Consider the following 22396-nt stretch of genomic DNA (forward strand, 5'->3'; position numbering starts at 1 on the left):
GTCAAGAAGCTCACCCATTCCTCATCTGCACTTCATCAGCATCCATTCAAAAAAGAGGAAGCACAAGTTAACCCCACTATGTCAATATCAGAATTATAAAAGCAGAGAGAAAAGCCCCCACTTCATGAGTGAGGGAACTGTGGGACTCAAAAGGGCTCCACAATTTGTTGAATGCTCTGTTGTCAACCTCCTGAAACTCTTTTAATAGTTTTAAACAAGAGATCCACATTTTCATGGTGCATTGGGTCCCACAAAGTGTGTATTCAATAGTTGATCCTGGCTGAAGCAGTAGTCATGAATTTCTCATGAGACCTTTCATAAAGATGCCATTGATCATTTGCAAAGAGTCCATAGCATATGAATCCAGGGGTACATGTGGAAAGTGAGAGTTACTTCTTCCTCGCCTAGATCCCTTGACCTTTCCAAAACTCCTAGGAAATGTATATAAGCTAGACAAAAAGAGAAAATAAAATACACGGTTCAGAAAACATAGCTGGTCTCATCAATATAATCTATGCCAAATATTTAGCTTTATGTGTGTTGGGGAGGAAAAATAATTTTCCTTTACCCTTCTAGATTCTTGGCTGAGACCGCCTGCCCCCCCCCATCATGTTATAAAAAACAGTTTAACTGGAGAAAAACAAATAGAAGTTTAATAACATATAACCTCCTGTATACATGGGAGATACCCAGGAAAACCGTGCAACTCCTGGAAATAGCTCAGGCCACTACCTTAAATACCTTCTCCAGCTAAAGACAAAAAATGCTGGTGGGTGGGGAGGAAGGTTATCAGGCAAAGCACAGTAAACAAAGGTATAGTTTTCCACAGATTTAAGTCTAAGCCTTCTCCACTGATAGGAGTTTCTAGAGTTTCAGTATCTTCCTCTTCCTGGTCCTGAGAGGAAGACATTCTTACAAATGGAGATTTCCCTTATAAAAGTAAATGTCTCTTACAAAGAGCTCTGGTTTTCAGAGCTTTTCCATTGCCTGCTATTTCTTAAAAATGATCAGCCTAAAATAATCCTATACCAAGGAGACATATTTTGGGGAGAAATTCTGCTCCCCTTCATGCGCTATTAACAGAAGATTTGGTTAAGAAAAAAGGTCATTTCTAAGCTCAAAATCTCCTCCTGCTTGGAAAACCTATAGATGAAAAAGTAAACAAATATCTTGACAACAGTTAATGTGCTCCTCTTCCTTTGTGCTCTAAATTGGAAGAAGTGTTGTTAAAACTTTAGTTACTATATCAGTATAAAATTAAATTTAAACTATTTTCCTTATAGTTCGTAAAGCTGCAACCCAGTTAAGAAATGTTGCATTGTGAAGAGCTGTACTTTGTTTACAATTAATTCCCTGAGCCTTCCTTTTAGTAGTCTTCATAACAATTTCATTTGTTATTCATTCTGATTTACATAAATACTCCACAGCATTTTACTATTAAAGGACACTTAAAATGATGAACAACATTTATTTCTCTCCTCTTCTATGCAATTCTTTATTTCATGTTTTATTTGAAGAGGGTTGTTATGATCAGCAGACAGGAGATAGTAAAAACATAATTTCAAGTCTTAAATGGTGATCATTTCCAATCTTTTATAAACTTCTAGCATTGATTGATTTGTCTCCAGTGTGAGCTGAACTATTATGTCTGAAGAGAAACATCCTTTAATCTCTCTTATACTCTGAGGATCTAAGCATAATTAATAACTTGCTTTTAAAAAATGATACTACAGGGCTTCCCTGGTGGCGCAGTGGTTGGGAGTCCGCTTGCAGATGTGGGGGACGCGGGTTCGTGCCCTGGTCCGGGAAGATCCCACATGCCGTGGAGCGGCTGGACCTGTGAGCCATGGCCACTGGGCCTGCGCGTCCGGAGCCTGTGCTCCACAACGGGAGAGGCCACAGCAGTGAGAGGCCTGCGTACCGCCAAAAAAAAAAAAAAAATGATACTACTAACCCAACCATTCATTCATATAGTCACTTACTCAAAAAGTACTAGTTAGATATCTGCTCTGTGCAAAGCACTACCATTAGGCATAGGAGATATGAAGATGAAAAAAAAAAAAAAAGACATGTTCCGTAACTTAGAACATAAAGTCTAGTGGAAGGGATAACATTTAATAAAGTAAACATAAAAACAAAGGCAAATAGCATCTGTGTCAGTATATGAAAAAGAGGCACCCAGAGTGAGGAAATATATGGAGGAAACCAGAGGGGTTGGAAAGTAACATATGTGAGTGAAGATCTGAAAAATAAGTAGTAAATAAAGAGCAACTACATTTATTTACAACAGAAAAAAAATTTAGAAAACACCTTTTAAACGACAGTATGACCTCCAATTGTAATCAAAACTATGAGATACCTAGGAATGTTTTTTTAAAAAACATGTGCAAGAAATTTATGGAGAAAATTAAACAGTGGACTTAAATACATAAAACAAAACTTTAAAAATGTCCATGCACTAAAAACCCCATATCAAAATTAGGTAAATTTTCCACAAATTAATCTCTAAATTCAATGTAATTTCCATCAAAATCCAAATAGAGGTTTTTGCTCAATTTGATAACCTAACTCAAAAATGTTTATGAAAGAATAAAGGACCAAGAATAGCAAAACTTATTGAATAAGAAGAAAACTTACTCTACCAAATATCAAAACATATTTTATACAGAAAGTTCTAATATGTTGAGTATTGATACAGGAATAAATTTTTCTAATGGAATCAAGCATAGAATTCTTGATATAGGACAGATGTGATAATGTAAATAAGTGGGGGAAAGTATAAACTACTTAATAGATGATGCCTAGACACTTGTTTATGAGCATAAAAATATATCCCTATTTCACATAATATAATATATGAACAGAAATTTCAGGTCTGAATACAACATTAAAGCACAATAATTATGGAAAACTCTAAAATTTTGAGAATACAGTATATAAGAGAGTATTCTTATAACCTTAGGTAATGAGAGATTTCTGGAGAAGAAACAGGAAAAGCAATCCGTAAGTGATAAACAGCTATATTCAATTATATTAAAATTTTAAATTCCTGCTCAGTAAAAGATATCATAAAGTAAGTTAAAAGAAAAGTGACATATAGGGAGAAGTTATTTGAAACCCATGTAATGACAATATTTTAATATCTAGATGTAAAGCATTTCTATAAATTAATATGAAAAAGAAAAATAGCCCCATATAACTTTGGGTAAAACAGGTGAATAGGCAGTTCACAAAAAAAGAAAATTAACCAACAAAAATACAAAAAATACTCAATCTCATTAATTATTGGGAATGGAAATAGAAATATATAGCATATGTTGATATGACCAAATTTTGGAAAGCGAGTAAAGAATTGTGCGTTCCCATGTACTATAAGTGGAGGGTGAATTGGGTAAATCTACATTAGAGAGCAATTTGACAATATCTTGTAAAACTGACTGTTCAAGCCCTCAACCCAGCCATTGTATTCTTAAGTATGTATCCTATAAAAACTCTTACACTTAGGCAAAAGTAAAATATGGAAAAATGTTCACTGAACCATTACTTATAATACAAAAAAGGGAAGAGAATGAGAGGATACATAATTAAATTATGGCATAATCATACAAAAATATAAACCAATTAAAGTGAATAAAATAGGTCAGCATAGATGTGTACAGAAAACATAATGTTGCTAAAGTAGCAAAAGTTATGCAAACCATATGAATTCATTCATTCATGTGCATTTCAAATAAATACAAATTTACACACACACACACACACACACACATTCAAAAATCCCTCACTATCCAAACTCTCACTCTTCAAACATAGGAACTGATGGATTCAGATAAATTTTTTTTTTTTTTTTTTTTTTTCCGGTATGTGGGCCTCGCGCTGTTGTGGCCTCTCCCATTGCGGAGCACAGGCTCTGGACGCACAGGCTCAACGGCCATGGCTCACGGGCCCAGCCGCTCCGCGGCATGTGGGATCTTCCCGGACCAGGGCACGAACCCGTGTCCCCTGCATCAGCAGGCGGGCTCTCAACCACTGCGCCACCAGGGAAGCCCCAGATAAATTTTTCTATAAAACTTTTTCTGTAAAAACTCTTACTGCTTGCTATTTGAAATTTCAGAACCAAATATTCAGATAATTTGCTACTCTTTGTTCCCTAAACTTTTATCCAAACTCTTATTATCCAAATTCAGATAGAGACTGTAATTGTATAAAGAGGGGAACTCGTTGCTGTAAAATCACTAATGGGAATATATCAGATTGAAAATAGTGGTTGATTTGGAGTTAGGAAGGAAAACAATGAAATAATAGCTACACAACTTATACTTTCAGTGTTTCTATAATACATTCAATGTTTTAAAAATTCAGAAACAAATTTGACAAAATATTTAATCCAATAAGTAATGTCTAAACAATAATGTTTGCTTTATTATTCTACATATGTTTCCTAACATTTAAAATAATTCAGAATGTGAAAATTGTAAAGAAATTGTTAGGAAATGAGATGAGTTAAGAACCTTCTAGACGGAGCATCATATGCAAGACCTTGTGGCTGGGTGGGACACTGTACATGAAAGAAAGTTAACCAATTTCTAATTATGTTCTAGAGGGACCAAGGTAGGCAGGAATTCCTGAAAGGATCATGTAGGGCTTCCATGGCCCACTAGGATCTGGTGGCTTCATTCAAAGAGCAAAAGAGAAGGTAGTAGAGAATCTCAGATATGTGTGTATGGGGTTAGGGATGGTAATAAGATTGACATTTTAAAGGATTTAATTTAGTTACAATGTAAGAAATAAATTGAAGTGGAACCAGTGCTTTTGGGTAAGCATATGGAAGGCACTGTAGTTCTCCAAGTGATTAAGAAAAATAGTAAGAAATATGACAACATTAGCAAAAAAACTAAATGTGATGTAGATGTAAAACTTGACACATTAATAAGCTCATTGGAAGATGGAGAGAACGATGCAAAAATAAATGGGTCTGATCCCTAGAGTTGATGATTCCTGCATCAAAAATTGGAAATTATTACCAAGAATAACTGCTGGAACACATTTTCAGTTCCTTAATCCTAAAGGAAAAGGTAATAGTATAGGGTAGTACCTCCACATAGAGGATTTAAATCAGACAATGTCAGTTGATAGTTATTACACTGTTTTATTTAGACCTCCATGAACACCAAAATAAAGATCTGATTTTTACAGGGATTGGATCTCATCATTAGGATCTCAATTCAAATAGCACCTTCCCATTAAATCATCATGCTGTACACCTTAAGCTTGTACAGTAATGTATGTCAATTATTTCTCAATAAAACTGTGAAAAAAAGAAGACTGGAAAAAACGTATTACTTCCCCTAAGACATCTTCTTTGATCATTCCCCATAACACATCAACTTTGTAGCAGTTATTACTCTATGAAATCATCACATATATTTATCTTGTTGATTGCTTCTTTTAAAGTAAATATTCCATGACAGCAGGAAAATTGCTTTTCAAATGTTCTGCTTCATCACCTAGAGCAATACCTAGCACAGAGTAGGTACTCAATAATAGTTAAATATATGTGTGAATGATGTCATAGGCACAAGGGATGAGAGCACAATGGAGAGAAAGTCTTTATGTCTCTATGCCCCAAATTTTGAGAAAAAATAAAACAAAAAAGAGGAAAAAAAGGCTAAGTAATGTCTTTCAATATATTTATAGAGTCTTTTCTCAAAAGAGCTTACAGTCATTTTCAGAGATGTCAGCCCTACTATCCATTACACATCAATGTGTACACTGGCATTCAGTTTGGAAATTCCATGCGCCTGTAGTCCATCTCATAAATTTTGGTGTCATATTTTACAATTAATAAATATTTACTACCACCGTTGTCTACTTCAGATGCTGAGGAGCATATTTAAGGCTCCTTGGGAGACATAAATATTTCATGTTAAGCATTCTATGTGACAAGTACAAAATATAACAACAAAATTCAGCAGGTGGAGCACATTTCACATAATCAATCATGTCCTAAGACAAGTGTTACAAATAAAATGGATGAGTTCAACATTTCTGGGTCAAATATAATTGCCACCATGCACTTACATATTGATAGCAGTAAAGTGAATAGAAACATTAGGTATAAAGTGTATTTTAGATAAATATAGTAATGTATATGAAGATAAATTATTAAATTATCATAATATGTACATTGAGATGCACATTTTTTTAAAGGCAGACTCAATCAAAATAGTATCTGAATAGCAATAAGTATAGCACATACATTCATAAACTCCCTACTGGAAAATAAAAGCTGAAGTTGTCAGATTTCTCTATGTATTTGTCAGAAGGTTCTATGCTGAAGTAACAAATAACCTAAAAAAACTATCTAAAAACTATCTAAACTATCTCAGTAGTTTAAGACAACAAAAGTTTATTCCTCATCCATGTAAAGTCCATTTGAGTCCAGGCTACTTCCCAGGGCATCAGTCAACCATGCAGTGACTCATATATCCAGGGGGCTTTAATCCTGTGATTCTGACGTCTCAGCTCAGGATGTCCACAACCACCACAGGAAGGAAGGGAAGACACGAGCTAATCGCTAAGAGGCTTTTAATTTCATTGCCCAGGTAGTGGCACACATCATTTTAACACACTTTTATTGACCAGACCTAATTACATGGTCTCACCTGACTGCAAGGTGTTGGAAGGTGTAATTTTTTTCTGTGCCCAGGGAGAAGTGACAACCACACTTGATTTTTTTTAAACTCTAAAACTTCATAATTAGCATGATAACATATCCAAATCCATCACCCATTAAACAAAATAGATTTCTCATCTAAAAAATATATTCTGTATAATCATGGTAAATTATCATTCAAAGAGTTTACAGAATACAGATGGCAAGAAATAGTCCTAACATTTAATTTGATGTATGATAGAATTTAGTTGGCAGATGTGAGAATTCGTTTTTAAAAGAACATTTGGTCAGCATCAAATGTAACCAAATAAGCAGGCTTTTACTTTGTGGCACAACTAAATCAGTCTTCCAACAAAAAAGTTTAATGTCACTCAGACGAAAAGCAAATTACCAGTAAAATGTAGAAAAACGACTGGGAGAAAGATCTTTTAGCTCAGAGAGCATGCAAACTGTCATCTCATTACTCTAAGATAGTAAAGATGAGGTATATCTCTGTTTTCAACATTATTCTCTCTTTCTCTGCTACCACCTCCTCTGTCTCTCTCTCTCTCTCTCTCTCTCTCTCTCTCTCTCTCTCTCTCTCTCTCTCTCACTAATGCAAGGATGGTTATGACACTGGTTACAGCTAAGGGTGACTCAGCATTCGCTGCCACCAGCACTTTCTAAGGAGGTTTATAAAATGTACCTTAGAACTATCCACCTAGGGGACAAGTGAAAGAAGTGTTTATCAATCCGTTGGCTCCTATTCCCCATTGATAAAGTGTTGCACTATGGAGTTTTAACTCTCCCACATTTCCAAGCAGTGCATGCAGGGGGATCAAGCAATTTCTGCAGGCTTCCCAGCTGGCTTCCTATACGGTGTATTCAAAAAAGCCCCAGGGCAGGAAGAGAAAGGTCATGGGGGTGCAAATAACTGACTAGGTGCAGTCAGGTTAACCTGTGCAAAACATTGGCACAGAACTAATGCAGCATGGCTGAAATAGTTGGTAAGGGCAAGAGCTATGAAATTGGCACAAGAGCTCTTCAAAGGTTCATTACTCTACAAGAGTTAAGATGGACATGGTGAAAGTGAATTCTTATTATGTAGTTACTCTACCTTCTTTTTCTTCCTCCAAGATGGATCAGGTCGAGCCTTCAATATATCCTGTAAATATCCAGACTTGTATAACTATAATCTAATAATGCAATGAGTAAAATACCACTTTAAGAAAATAAATGGCAATTAAAAGAGATGTCTATAACATGCAGCAATTTTGAATTATTTTCTTAGCCAGTGGGAGAATTTGTTCCACTAAGTTAGTAGATAAACTTCCTTCTTCTAAAAATAATATTAACTAAGCCATGAAAATTGATTTATTCTCCCACATAAATATTTGAGTCTCAAAGCAAAGAATAGGGGTTTGGCAGTTCATTTAAGGGAAATTCATTTAAATTTTTATTTTTTTAAACTTTGACCCTGTTTATCCATTTCTCCCACCCCATCCCTGCCTCTGGCAACCACCAATTTGCTCTTTGCATCTATGAGTTCAGTCTGGGGGAGGGGCATTAGATTCCATATGTTACAGAAGTCATACAATATTTCTTTTTCTCTCACTTATTTCACTGAGCATAATGCCCTTTAGGTCCATCCATGTTGTTGCAAATTGCAAGATTTCTCTCTTTTATGGCTGAATGATATTCCATTGTGTGTGTGTGTGTGTGTGTGTGTGTGTGTGTGTGTGTGTGTATCTCACATCTTTATCCATTCACCCTTCAGTGGGCACAGGTTGTTTCCATATCTTATCTATTTTAAATGCTGCTGCAGTAACATGGAGTGCATGTACCTTTTCAAGTTATTTTAGTGTTTTTGTTTCCTTTAGATAAATACCCAGAATTGAAATTGCTGGATAATATGTTAGTTCTATTTTTAATTTTTTGAGGAACGTCAAAAGTTCAGAAATAACAGAAGTAAAACCAATGAATCACCAGAGTAGTAATTAGTAAAAGTTTATTGTGCACACATTAAGAATACAGTTTGCAAACCAGAAACTCTCAAACCAAAACATGGAATGAGGCACAGGGGTATATTGTCATAAAGCAGCTTATATAGTGAGAAAGCAGTGACTTTATTCTTCACAGTGACTTGTTGTAATATGAGAATTTTCTTCAATGATAGAGAATTGGTTAGTGGTTACCTCATATCAATCAACCTTGGGAAACAGTTTAAGTTTTGCCTATGATTTCTAGAGACATAAGCAAGAAATGACCCAGGTCAAGTTAGTCTTGCAAAATAAGATAATTGAGTTTTGCTTGTATAACTAAACCAGTTTTGTCTGCTCAAGGAGTTTTAAAGGCTGGTGTACATTTGTTTTTGATGTTAACAGGAACCTCCATAGTGTTAAATATGGTACATGGCTGTACCAATGTACATTCCCACTAACAGTGCACAAGGGTTCCATTTTCCTCACATCTGCACCAACACTTGTCATTTCTTGTCTTTTTGAAAATAATGATTCTAACAGGTGTGAGATGATATCTCACTGTGGTTTTGATTTCCATTTCCCTGGCTATTAATCATGTTGAGTATCTGTTCCATGTACCCGTTGGCCAACTGTAATGCCTTCTTCAGAAAAATGTCTCTTCAGATATTCTGTCCATTTTTAAGTCAGATTGTTTGCCTTTGTGCTATTGAGCTGATTAAGTTCTTTTACATTTTTCATATTAACCCCTTATCATATATATGATTTGTAAATATTTTCTCCCATTCAGTAGGCAGCCTTTTTATTTTGTTCAAGGTTTCCTTTGCTGTGTGGAAGCTTCTTAGTCTGACATAGTCTACCTCTTTATTTTTGCTTTTGCTACTTTTACTTTTGATGTCAGATTCAAAAAAAATCATTGCCAAGACCTATGCTAAGGAGCTTACCTCCTATGTTTTTTTCTAGCAGTTTTATGGTTTCAAGTCTGACGTTCAAGTCTTTAACCTATTTTGAGTTAATTTTTGTGTATGGTATAAGTTAGTGGTCCAGTTTCATTCTTTTTCATGTGACTGTCCAATTTTCTCAACACCATCTCATTACTCTAAGATACTAAAGATTAGGTATACCACTATATTTCACATTATTCTTTCTTTTAAATATCATTCTCTCTTTATTTTTTCTCTCTCTTTAAATATGCTCTGAAAATTGGTAAATTTTTCATTCTTTATCAGAAAAAATTGAATCCTCAGCAAATATTTAACGTAACTTTAGAGCAGAAAATTTAAATTGTAGAAGCATATGTAGAAAATAATTAAATTTTTTATTTGACTCACATTTTAATTTGGACTTTTGATTTTAATGGATTCCAAAATATAAACAACATTTTAATTATTTCCACTTAGAAACTAATAGTTTTTAGGGCCAAGTAAAATGTTATTAATTTTTTAATTTTTCATATTAAATGCATTTTACCTTTCTAATTTTTTTCAAAATGCTTGTTTTTTGGACATTTATACTGATTGAATTGATCTCATTTACATTTTAATGTTGATGGTATTAATTACAACTTACTATGGCTTTTCTACCTTTCCATCCATTGTTGTCTGAGATTTGCTTTATATTACACTTCCAGTAGACATATGAGAATAAACTATGTTCTCTTAGAGGTCAGTGGTTTAAGTAATATTACTTTAAAAAAATAATAAATAAATCATATTACTTTAAAAAAGATATTTAATATATGCAAAAGCAAATTTTTAAAGTAATTATAGCAATTTTTAAACCCACATAATCAGTCAAATAAAGAAGACAAAATATATAGAAAAACACACAAAAACAAATGAAATAATATGGACAATAAATTTAACTGATAATACATGTACATATACATCCTATAAATAGAGAATACACAACTTTTCAATTATATGAAACAATTTTTAAAATTTATGACATTTTTACAGAGGTGAAACTCAGTGAGTGCAAAGAATGTAAAACATGTGACCACATTTTTATACCATAACGCGGTAAGTCCAGAATTTAATAACAAAAATATAAGTGAACAAGGAAATAAAACTTTAAAATTATTTAAGCAACTTAATTCATTTAAGCAACTAATTAGTAACAACAAAGCTATTATATTCATATACTATTCATAAATATAACAATTTAAACATCTTCTTTAATAAACATATAAAAATAAGAAATGAGATAACAACAATTGGAGAAACATTCTAAAGTTATGAAATGCCAGTATCCATGAGCTTATGTTGATATATTTTTACATCCTAGTCTAATGGATTTTCTGACAAAATTAGAATTCCCATAATTATCTCAAGAATTAGAAAATCAAATTAGGCCAATGACAATAGAACTAGAAAATCTAAGAAAGAATTATCCTAAAATAATATCTTTGTCCATATATATTTTCTGGTGAATTCACATGAATATTAAACACTGAATAATTCCCACTCCTCATAATCTCTTTCAGAATATATAGTGGGATTAAATGTTGTGTATTCCCCCTGGTATTAAAAAAAATAGACAAGGTAGCACAAATAAAAAATTATAGAATGAAACATAGATTATATGTAAAAATGCCAAATAAAATACTACACATTGAATTCAGTAATTTGTTAAAACTTAATCCGCCACAACCAAATAGGGTTTTCCCCAAAACACAAAAATATTTTTGTATAAATCATAACATAAATAGACCCTAAATGAAAAAATATGTGATCATCCCAAAAGATCCAAAAGATATGTGATGAGACTTGGGACCACCATCCCAAGAAAGATTCTTAGCAAAATAGCAATAGGTGGGCACTCCCTTAAAATTACCCTATCTACCTTAAATGAACAAACAACTACACATTAATGAGCAATCATTAAAAGCTTTTCCAATAATATATTTTTAAGTTTTATAATAAGGATGTCTGCTGTGCTAATTACTATTTAACCTCATTCTATCCTATGCAATAAGACAAGAAATAGATAGAAATTTTTTAAACTCAAAATTATTATTTTTTTAAGATTAATGATCTATGTAGAAGACCTAAGAAAACATACTAAAATAAAATTAGATTTAAAAAGTAAGTTTATTAAGGTAATGGACAGAAAAACTAATATGACAAATCCAAGATATATCTAATAAAGTAGCAATAACAATTCATAAAATATAATTTAAAAGATAACATATAAATTAAATAAACAAAAATATGTGAATAATGTATAGAGAAAGATATCAAATTTTGCTAAGAAATATAAAACCAGGTTTGACTGTATAAGAGATACACAAAGTTCTTGATGAGAATAATGAGTGTTATGAATATGGTAATTTCCTCCATTTTAACATAATTCCAATTAACATCCTCATTAAGTCAGTTTGAATTTGATAAAAATCACATTTTTTAAAAATGATTATGTAAAAAAGAATTTTGAAAGAGAAAGTCATAAAGGGAAATAAGAATCAAATTAAATCCCCATGAATTCATCCACATATCTCATAAAAAGAACATTGTTAAAGTTTTAATTAAAATGTGCCTTGCAAGAAGACCAAAAAATGTTCTAGGTCTTCTCTCAATTCATCATTTTGCAGCAATTTGGTTTACTTATGGGAAATGTTAGTTGCTTAAAAGAAGCACGACAAAATATCATGCAGTGCTATTTCATTCATTTCACAGTTTTAGAATTTCATTAATGCCCACATAGATTTTAAGAACCTTCCCTAAGACATGAAAATTTAAATCAAACATAAAAGACAGTTTTAAAGTAAAAGAAATTGTATATTCCTTTATCAAGGAAAGAAAATTTTTTTCTCTCAAAATGAGATTCTTTTAAAGACAATTGCTTAATAGTTTGTCATAGGTGTAACATGATTTTAACCTTTATTGCTCATTTGGAATAAACTTAACACAAACTTTTATGAAATGTCCATAATTTTAATTATTTTCTTTTGTAAAGTCTATTTATTTATTTGCAATTTAAATATGAATGAGGAAAAAGTTAACAGATCACTCCACTCAGAGGATGGCATGGATTTTAATACTCACTGTCCAGTGAATATGCAGCATTATCATAAACAATATTCTCTTATAATTCTCCTGTCATTCTGAGAAGTGATTATTACACAGACATAATTCATATTAATATTTAGGTTTATCAAATGTATACTTATAATTTAAAAATTAAAATAGTACTGAAAGTCATATATCTATATAGCTAAAGTTCTCTCCTATCCTCTCACAAACCCCAGTCCTTCTTAGGAAAGCAGCCACTTTCAAATCTTACATACTACTTCTGTGTAATGCTGAGATAAAGCTAATAAAATCTTCTAGTATTTTGCAATTTTAAAATTTTTATATATTTCTAACTCTTACAATCTAATATTTTTGTTTTATCTTTAGCTGCTACACTATTTGTTTCAGATATATTTATATCTATTATGTCTTCTTCATTCATATTTTTTAACATGTATGGTGTCACTCTTAATCCTCTTTAGTGCTATTAATTTTAAATCCCAACTTGTTAGACAATAAGTTTACCGTTTTTATTTTCTTTTGGTTTCAGATACTTGGTATCTCTTTGTCTCCACCTTTGTTTTCCCCTTCTTCTTCTCTTCCTCCTCCTCCTCCTTTTTCTTTTTCTTCTTCTTCTTATTATTATTATTATTATCACAATTTTAAATGTTTTCTTTGGAAACAGCATATATCTGTGTTTTCTTTCTATTCTAATCTGTGTCTGTCTTTTAATGGATAGTTTCAGTCTATTCTTATTTAGTGTAATTAATATATCTGATTTTGTTCATTCTATCTGACCTAGAATGATTCTAGCTATTTTATTGATTTCCATTCTAAATTTCTCTGAATTAGTTTGAAGATTTTATATTTTTCCTTCCTTTAGCTATGATCCCGCTCATTACTTTCTTAAACACACATATTCAAATCTATTATTATTTATTCTATTATATTACCAACTATTCCCTCACTAAAACTCACTGCCTCTCTCATAGTGATTTCTAATTCTCATCTTCTTTTGCTTTACTCCCTCCTCCCATAAAATAAAACCTTTAAAATAGGGTTTCTTCTCTTTTTTCCCCATTTTTTCCCTCCCCATGATGAGTGAAATCATTGGACATTTTTATTTCCTTCCTCCCCAACTTCACACTGGTAGGATTTGTAAGGGAATTGTGTAGTTAGACTTTCTCTCACAAAATATCTCTTCTGTTTTAAATGATCTTATTTAGCACTTGTGTTATGTATTGCCAATCTATCCTTAATCAATATATTTCTATCTCTGTATTGTTATCTATATCTTTACATTACTATCCATTGTTCATTAATATGTCCTTTTGGGGGTTTCTGTTCATTTGCATTTTAATTAGAGTCTTTTCTCTGACCTCAGTTGGAGTTGACAACTTTCATTGTTCATCCATGGGACCTTCTTTCTTCTCTCCAGGAACATGGCAGGGTCTATACTTCCCTCCCCCAGCAGTTCAGTAGGATCATGACACTGGTCTAGTCAATGAGCTGTAAGCAAAAGGTGTATGTCACCTGTTTCTACTGTGAGAACCTCGGGGGCTCTCTTGTCAAGGACATTAAACTGAGTATCAGCAATGATCATATGTACTGATTTGACTCAAACTATTTTTTAATCCCAAATCAAATTTTTATTTCCTGACAGTGTTGCTGGTGGTGCATTTGGGTTTTTCCAAATGGTTATATTAATTCAGTTATCCAGATATCTCCCCAGGCATTCTATTTCATTAGGCTTGTATCTACATCTTTCAAACTGATTGTTTTACCTCTGTTAAGCTTCTCAAATGGGTGGCTGCTTTTCCATGTCAGCTCAATTGGGTTTAGATTTCATTGTTGTAATATCCTAAATGATGGGACTTCTAAAGGTGTTGAAAGGTAAAATGTCATCCATAGCCCTCCCCCATCTGAAAGACACAGGTCTCTATAAGAAAACATCTGTTTTCCAGTCTCCCCATACTCTCATGGCTTCATGGGTAGAGGAAGCTCAGCCCACTGACTCAGCTGTCTCCCAGCCCTCTAGGAATCTTTGATATCCAGTACATTAAAACAGTTCAACATCCAGCTGCCCCTTGCGTCCACAATGGCTTAAGCAAAGATTTTCCTATGATCTGCTGCCCTCAATGTGTCATCCCTGGTCTCCAACTCCACTGGTCATATCACTATTAGGTTCAAAAAGAAGAGAACCTAATACTGCAAACTTCAACAAAGCTGAAGTTCTCATGCAGAGGTACTTCAGGCATATGGAGTTGCCTGATGATCTCAAGAAGGCATGTAGGTTGCAAATGGGGAGTAGGGGGAAAAGAGGGAGAAAAGGAGGAAGCCTACTCCAGACTATCAATTCCAGAATTCTCTCCCCTAATGGCTCCCTGGACAGCTAATCTATTAGCTGCCTCTTTGGTATTCATCTTAAATGAATACTTAAAATACTTAAAAATTGTAGGTCTTTATTTGGGGCAGAAACTCTTGACTTCCTATTTTAGTATTTGAGGCTTAAATTCTCTTATTCTGCTACCACCATTCCCAAATTTCTCTCCCACAGCATTCCAATATTGCAGTATTATGTTTGGTTAAATCATTAGTCAATTTTTATATAATTACACTATTGTAAAGATTATTTATTCACTGCTATGCCAAGCAGTTTATGTTTCTTTCTCAATACAACTTTTTTTCCTTAGAATACATTTCTGTTTTTCAAATTTTTCTTTGGGGTTTATGTATCTATTGTTGGTATTTGTTCAAATGTTCCATCAAAGCTATCAAATGCTTAGTAATAATTTTCCAAAATACCCGAATACTCTAGAAAACTTGAGGTTCTTCCACACAGCCCTCTAACCACCTGCTTTAAAATGAAGGATTACTTCTTTCTGGGCATGAAACACAGCTGTTACGTGGAATTTCAGTTTTTCATTCTCCTGTATTGGGTAACCGTTTTCCTGGATAGCATGCTTTTTTTGTGCATGTATAGGTTTATCATTTATTTTTCTTAGGTACATTCTCTAGAACCTACCTAAGGCAGATTACATAAGAGCTAAATTATTGAATCCTTACCTTTTTGAGATTGTGTTTATACTCCTCTCACAACTGATTGACATTTAGCCACATTTATAGGATGAAAAACATCTTTTCTTAGAATTTAGAGGAATCGTTTCAAGGGTTTCTAGGGTATGGGTTAGCATGGAGATATGAATGACATTTTGATTTCCTGTCATCTTTAATGAACCAGTTTTCCACTCATACAACCTTTTGAATCTTTAAGAAATGCCTCTTTAGTCCTAGTGTGCTGAAGTTACACAATAATATGCCTTGGTGTGTTTTCTTCATTTTATTGGATATTCAATGGAAACTTGATCTGAGGACTGGTGTCTTTCAGATCTGAGGAATTTCTTTTATTATTTATTTGATACTATTCCCTTATTTTTATTGTTCTCTTTTGACTATAACTCCTATTATTTGCAAGTATGTAAACTTTCTCTTCTACTTCCCAGAATGTTAAATGGTCAATCTGGTGAATATTAGAGGAGACTTAAGCTGTAGGATTAGTAACTTTGATTATGGAAAAGGATTTAGGGCTTCCCTGGTGGCGCAGTGGTTGAGAGTCTGCCTGCCAATGCAGGGGACACGGGTTCGTGCCCCCGGCCCGGGAAGATCCCACATGTCGCGCAGTGGCTGGGCCCATGAGCCATGGCCACTGAGCCTGCGCTCCACAACGGGAGAGGCCGCAACAGTGAGAGGCCCGCATACCGCAAAAAAAAAAAAAGAAAAGGATTTATATTAGAAAGCCTGAGAAAATAATTGAAGCATAAAATTATTAAGCTATGGATGAAATGTAAGATAATTGTACCAATGCTAATTAATTAACTTTAGAATTTAGAGGTTAAACAACATAAACCAAAATAAATATGTATATATGTTATCATAATTAGGCTTTAAGGTTACATGAAATAGGAAGAATGATTAATAATAACAGATAGCTGTGACATAATAAGAAATATAGATGTGGTTTCTGCCCCCAGTTCCTGAAACAGTGCTCCTAAAACCCTTGTAATTTCCTGAGTAATAGTCGTGATAGTAGTACCTTGGACTGAACTCTTAAATTCCTTGGAATTTCCTGGGTGAAAAGATCATCTTTTGTTCTAATGAAACAACTCTTGCTGGGCTCCTGGATGGGAGCTGTAACCAGAAAGACCAAGCATGATTAGAAGTTTGGAACTTTCAGCCCCTCGCGCAATACTCTGGGGAAGGGAAAAGGATTGGAGATTGGAGATTGACCATGCCTATGTGATGAAGACTTCATTAAAAAATTCCTAAACTATGGGGTTCAGAGAGCTTCCAGGTTGGTGAACACTACCTATACTGGGAGAGCGGTGCACCCCAAATCCATGGGCACAGAAATTCCTGAGCTCAGGTTTAGCCCTATATACCTCTTCATCTGACTGATCATCTGTATCCTTCCTTCATTGTATCCTTTATGATAAACCAGTAGATGTAAACAAGTCTTCTTTGGGTTCTTTGAGCCATTATAGCAAATTATTAAACCTAGGAGGGGGTTATGGGAACCCTTGATTTATAGCCAGTTGATCAGAAGTACAGGTGACAACCTTGGAAAACCTTACAACTGGCATCTGAAGTTGGAGATAGTCATATGAGATTGAGCCCTTAACCTGTAGAGTCTGTGCTAACTGTGGGTACTTAGTGTCATAACTGAATTATCTGACACCTACTTGGTATTGAGAGAGTTGGAGAATTGGTTGATGTGGGGAAAAAAACACACACACACATTTGGTATCAGAAGTGTTGTAAGTAGAAGAAAGAAAAGTTTCCCATCAGTAGCATATAGGACATTTATTATGTCCAGGTACTATGCTAAGTTCCTTACACATATCATTTATTTGCATTCATATAACCATTTTAAAGATGAGATCTTCAGAGAACAAAGAATAGGGAACAATGGCATGTGCACACTGAGTAACCAACAGGGCTGGGACTGTCACTTAGGTCAGATGGCATAAAAGGTCCACACCCCACATACTCCTGCCTTTGAGGCTTTTGTGTTGGCTGTAGTTCAGTAGTTTCTGTCATATGGGGACAGCCTTATAAGTAAAGTAATATTTCACCTGTCACTACATGACAGAAAGACAGCAGCCCAGTAATATTTTAAACTTGCTCTAGTCATGAAACATTGTGTAAAAAGAAGTATACTTTCAAAATGAGATAATGAAAGGAATTAATTTGAATAGCTTGGTAACTCCCCATCAGCCTGAACCTTCAGACAGGAAAGGTGAAGGACTATTTTTTTGCTCACACAGTTGATATTTCTTCTTTCCTGTCTTCCTTCCTTCTAACACATTTTCTTGGAATGCATATCCTATGCATTACAGGGGATGTAAAATGAATCAGATGATGACTTCTGCCCTCAGAGAACTTAAAAGGCTATGAAGTATCAACTCTAATTATGATGATTCAGAGAAGGTGAAATGACTCCTGGCTGAGATTAGTTTGAGAAAGGGTGTAGAGTTGGGCATGGAGAAAAGCAAACAGCTCCTTCCCTGCAGCAGAAGTATACAAAGCATGAGGGAAGAATAAAAGCAAATTATGACTGAAAAGCAGTTTGGGCTCAGATGCCCAAAGCCCTAGTATGAAAAGCAAGGAATTTTTACCTCATTCTATGAGTCAAGAGCCTACACACTTTTTTGACTAAATACCCTGTATCACTTACAAAATAAATAAATAAATTAGAATAAAATCAGGAGCACCAAAAAATTTTAGAAACAAGTAAAAAATAAAATAGCACTGTGTGTGTAGTGTGCATAATAGATGGTTATAGAGCTAGCTATAACTATCATTAGCTGATATCTATAAGCAAATATCCGCTTAGAGTAAGGGACATCACTAAAAATAGTTATTATAAGTCCATATTGCAAATAATCTTGATTATTTTAATAAACACTTGGTAACTTCTCATTGTGCCATATTAGAACATACTTGTTTTTATCTTGTAACAAGCCTGACAAAATGCCCATGAATAAAATGGAAAGAACCAACATCACTTTTTTCACCAATATTTACATTATTTATGATTGTTCAACCTGCAACTTCTTTTTAGGATTATCTTACTACCTTAATTTGTGAAAGCTCATGTAGTTAAAATGATAATATAGTCAATAACTCCACAAAGTCTAGCACAAATAAACTGCATTAATAACATTATGCTGACAGTGAAAAATATAAATTAAAAAATGAGATTCTGCTGTTCCCCTCTATCCAATGTGTCACTTTCATTCTTTCTTCAAGATAGCTCTCAATGGCTTCACAGGTGAATTCTATCAAACATTTAGAGAAGAGCTAACACCTATTTTTCTCAAACTCTTCCAAAATATAGCAGAGGGAGGAATACTCCCAAACTCATTCTACGAGGCCATCATCACCTTGATACCAAAACCAGGCAAGGATGTCACAAAGAAAGAAAACTACAGGCCAATATCACTGATGAACATAGATGCAAAAATCCTCAACAAAATACTAGCAAACAGAATCCAACAGCACATTAAAAGGATCATACACCATGATCAAGTGGGATTTATCCCAGGAATGCAAGGATTCTTCAATATACACAAATCAATCAATGTGATACACCATATTAACAAACTGAAGAAGAAAAACCATATGATCATCTCAATAGATGCAGAGAAAGCTTTTGACAAAATTCAACACCCATTTATGATAAAAACCCTGCAGAAAGTAGGCATAGAGGGAACTTTACTCAACATAATAAAGGCCATATATGACAAACCCACAGCCAACATCATCCTCAATGGTGAAAAACTGAAACCATTTCCACTAAGATCAGGAACAAGACAAGGCTGCCCACTCTCACCACTCTTATTCAACTTAGTTTTGGAAGTTTTAGCCACAGCAATCAGAGAAGAAAAGGAAATAAAAGGAATCCAAATTGGAAAAGAAGAAGTAAAGCTGTCACTGTTTGCAGATGACATGATACTATACATAGAGAATCCTAAAGATGCTACCAGAAAATTACTAGAGCTAATCAATGAATTTGGTAAAGTAGCAGGATACAAAATTAATGCACGGAAATCTCTGGCATTCCTGTACACTAATGATGAAAAATCTGAAAATGAAATCAAGAAAACACTCCCATTTACCATTGCAACAAAAAGAATAAAATATCTAGGAATAAACCTACCTAAGGAGACCAAAGACCTGTATGCAGAAAATTATAAGACACTGATGAAAGAAATTAAAGATGATACAAATAGATGGAGAGATATACCATACTCCTGGATTGGAAGAATCAATATTGTGAAAATGACTCTACTACCCAAAGCAATCTACAGATTCAATGCAATCCCTATCAAACTACCACTGGCATTTTTCACAGAACTAGAACAAAAAATTTCAAAATTTGTTTGGATAAATAAAAGACCCCGAATAGCCAAAGCAATCTTGAGAACGAAAAAAAAACGGAGCTGGAGGAATCAGGCTCCCTGACTTCAGACTATACTACAAATCTACAGTAATCAAGACAGTGTGGTACTGGCACAAAAACAGAAAGATAGATCAATGGAACAGGATAGAAAGCCCAGAGATAAACCCACGCACATATGGTCAACTTATCTTTGATAAAGGAGGCAGGAATGTACAGTGGAGAAAGGACAGCCTCTTCAATAAGTGGTGCTGGGAAAACTGGATAGGGACATGTAAAAGTATGAGATTAGATCATTCCCGAACACCATACACAAAAATAAGCTCAAAATGGATTAAAGACCTAAATGTAAGGCCAGAAACTATCAAACTCTTAGAGGAAAACAGGCAGAACACTCTATGACATAAATCACAGCAAGATCCTTTTGGACCCACCTCCTAGAGAAATGGAAATAAAAACAAAAATAAACACATGGGACCTAATGAAACTTCAAAGCTTTTGCACAGCAAAGGAAACCATAACCAAGACCAAAAGACAACTCTCAGAATGGGAGAAAATATTTGCAAATGAAGCAACTGACAAAGGATTAATCTCCAAAATTTATAAGCAGCTCATGCAGCTCAACAGCAAAAAAACAAACAACCCAATCCAAAAATGGGCAGAAGACTTAAATAGACATTTCTCCAAAGAAGATATACAGACTGCCAACAAACACATGAAAGAATGCTCAACATCATTAATCATTAGAGAAATGCAAATCAAAACTACAATGAGATATCATCTCACACCAGTCAGAATAGCCATCATCAAGAAATCTAGAAACAATAAATGCTGGAGAGGGTGTGGAGAAAAGGGAACACTCTTGCACTGCTGGTGGGAATGTGAATTGGTACAGCCTCTATGGAGAACAGTATGGAGGTTCCTTATAAAACTACAAATAGAACTACCATATGACCCAGCAATCCCACTACTAGGCATATACCCTGAGAAAACCATAATTCAAAAAGAGACATGTACCAAAATGTTCATTACAGCTCTATTCACAATAGCCCAGAGATGGAAACAACCTAAGTGTCCATCATCGGATGAGTGGATAAAGAAGATGTGGCACATATATACAATGGAATATTACTCAGCCATAAAAAGAAACGAAACTGAGCTATTTGTAATGAGGTGGATAGACCTAGAGTCTGTCATACAGAGTGAAGTAAGTCAGAAAGAGAAAGACAAATACCGTATGCTAACACATATATATGGAATTTAAGAAAAAAAATGTCATGAAGAACCTAGGCGTAAAACAGGAATAAAGACACAGACCTACTGAGAATGGACTTGAGGATATGGGGAGGGGGAGGGGTAAGCTGTGACAAAGCGAAAGAGAGGCATGGACATATATACACTACCAAACGTAAGGTAGATAGCTAGTGGGAAGCAGCCGCATAGCACAGGGAGATCAGCTCTGTGCTTTGTGACCGCCTGGAGGGGTGGGATAGGGAGGGTGGGAGGGAGGGAGACGCAAGAGGGAATGGATGTGGGAACAAATGTATATGTATGACTGATTCACTTTGTTATAAAGAAGAAACTAATAAAAAAAAGAGGGAGATGCAAAAAACGTCAATTTTACTGTAAGTCAATTCTAGCTTGTTTAAAAATAAAATTTTAAAAATAAAAAAATAAAAAGATAGCTCTCAAATTGTATATGACATATGATGTACTGGAAAATTGACCACTTGTATATGAGTGTCGATCCATATGTTTACATTATTAGTAAAGATTTGTTTCCTATTAGTAGAAGAAATATATAAGTTTTACTAGTTCTTCCCATGCCTCAGTTTATCATCTTGAAAATGTCTAGAGTGTACATGTCTCTACTTTGAAGACTTCTATAGGCAGAGGTGAACCAATGAGGAATCTTACACAGAAGACCTAGGTTGAGCTATGGTTGAAGCAGAGTAAGCTGACAGCAGAGTATGCAAAGATACTAAGCAAGAGTGTGTGAGTGATACCGGGAAGTGTCAAACTACTGTTAGAGTCAGTTCAGGAATGTTGCGTCCAGATCTAATGATGGTTTTATTGGTATACAAAGAGATTGCTCATATCAAATTTCATACATTGTTACAACTAATATTTCTATTTATTCTGATTTTTCCATTGAGATAGAAAATAATCCTCAAGTAGCAGCAAAGATGTAACTAACAATTTTGAAAATGAGACAAATAATAATATAACAAATCAACTTCGTATCTGATGTTGATGATTCTCACAGATGGATGTTATGAGCAAAGTGACA

Source organism: Mesoplodon bidens (assembly GCF_964165515.1).
Source record: "Mesoplodon bidens genome assembly, chromosome: 4".
Classification (NCBI taxonomy): domain Eukaryota; kingdom Metazoa; phylum Chordata; class Mammalia; order Artiodactyla; family Ziphiidae; genus Mesoplodon; species Mesoplodon bidens.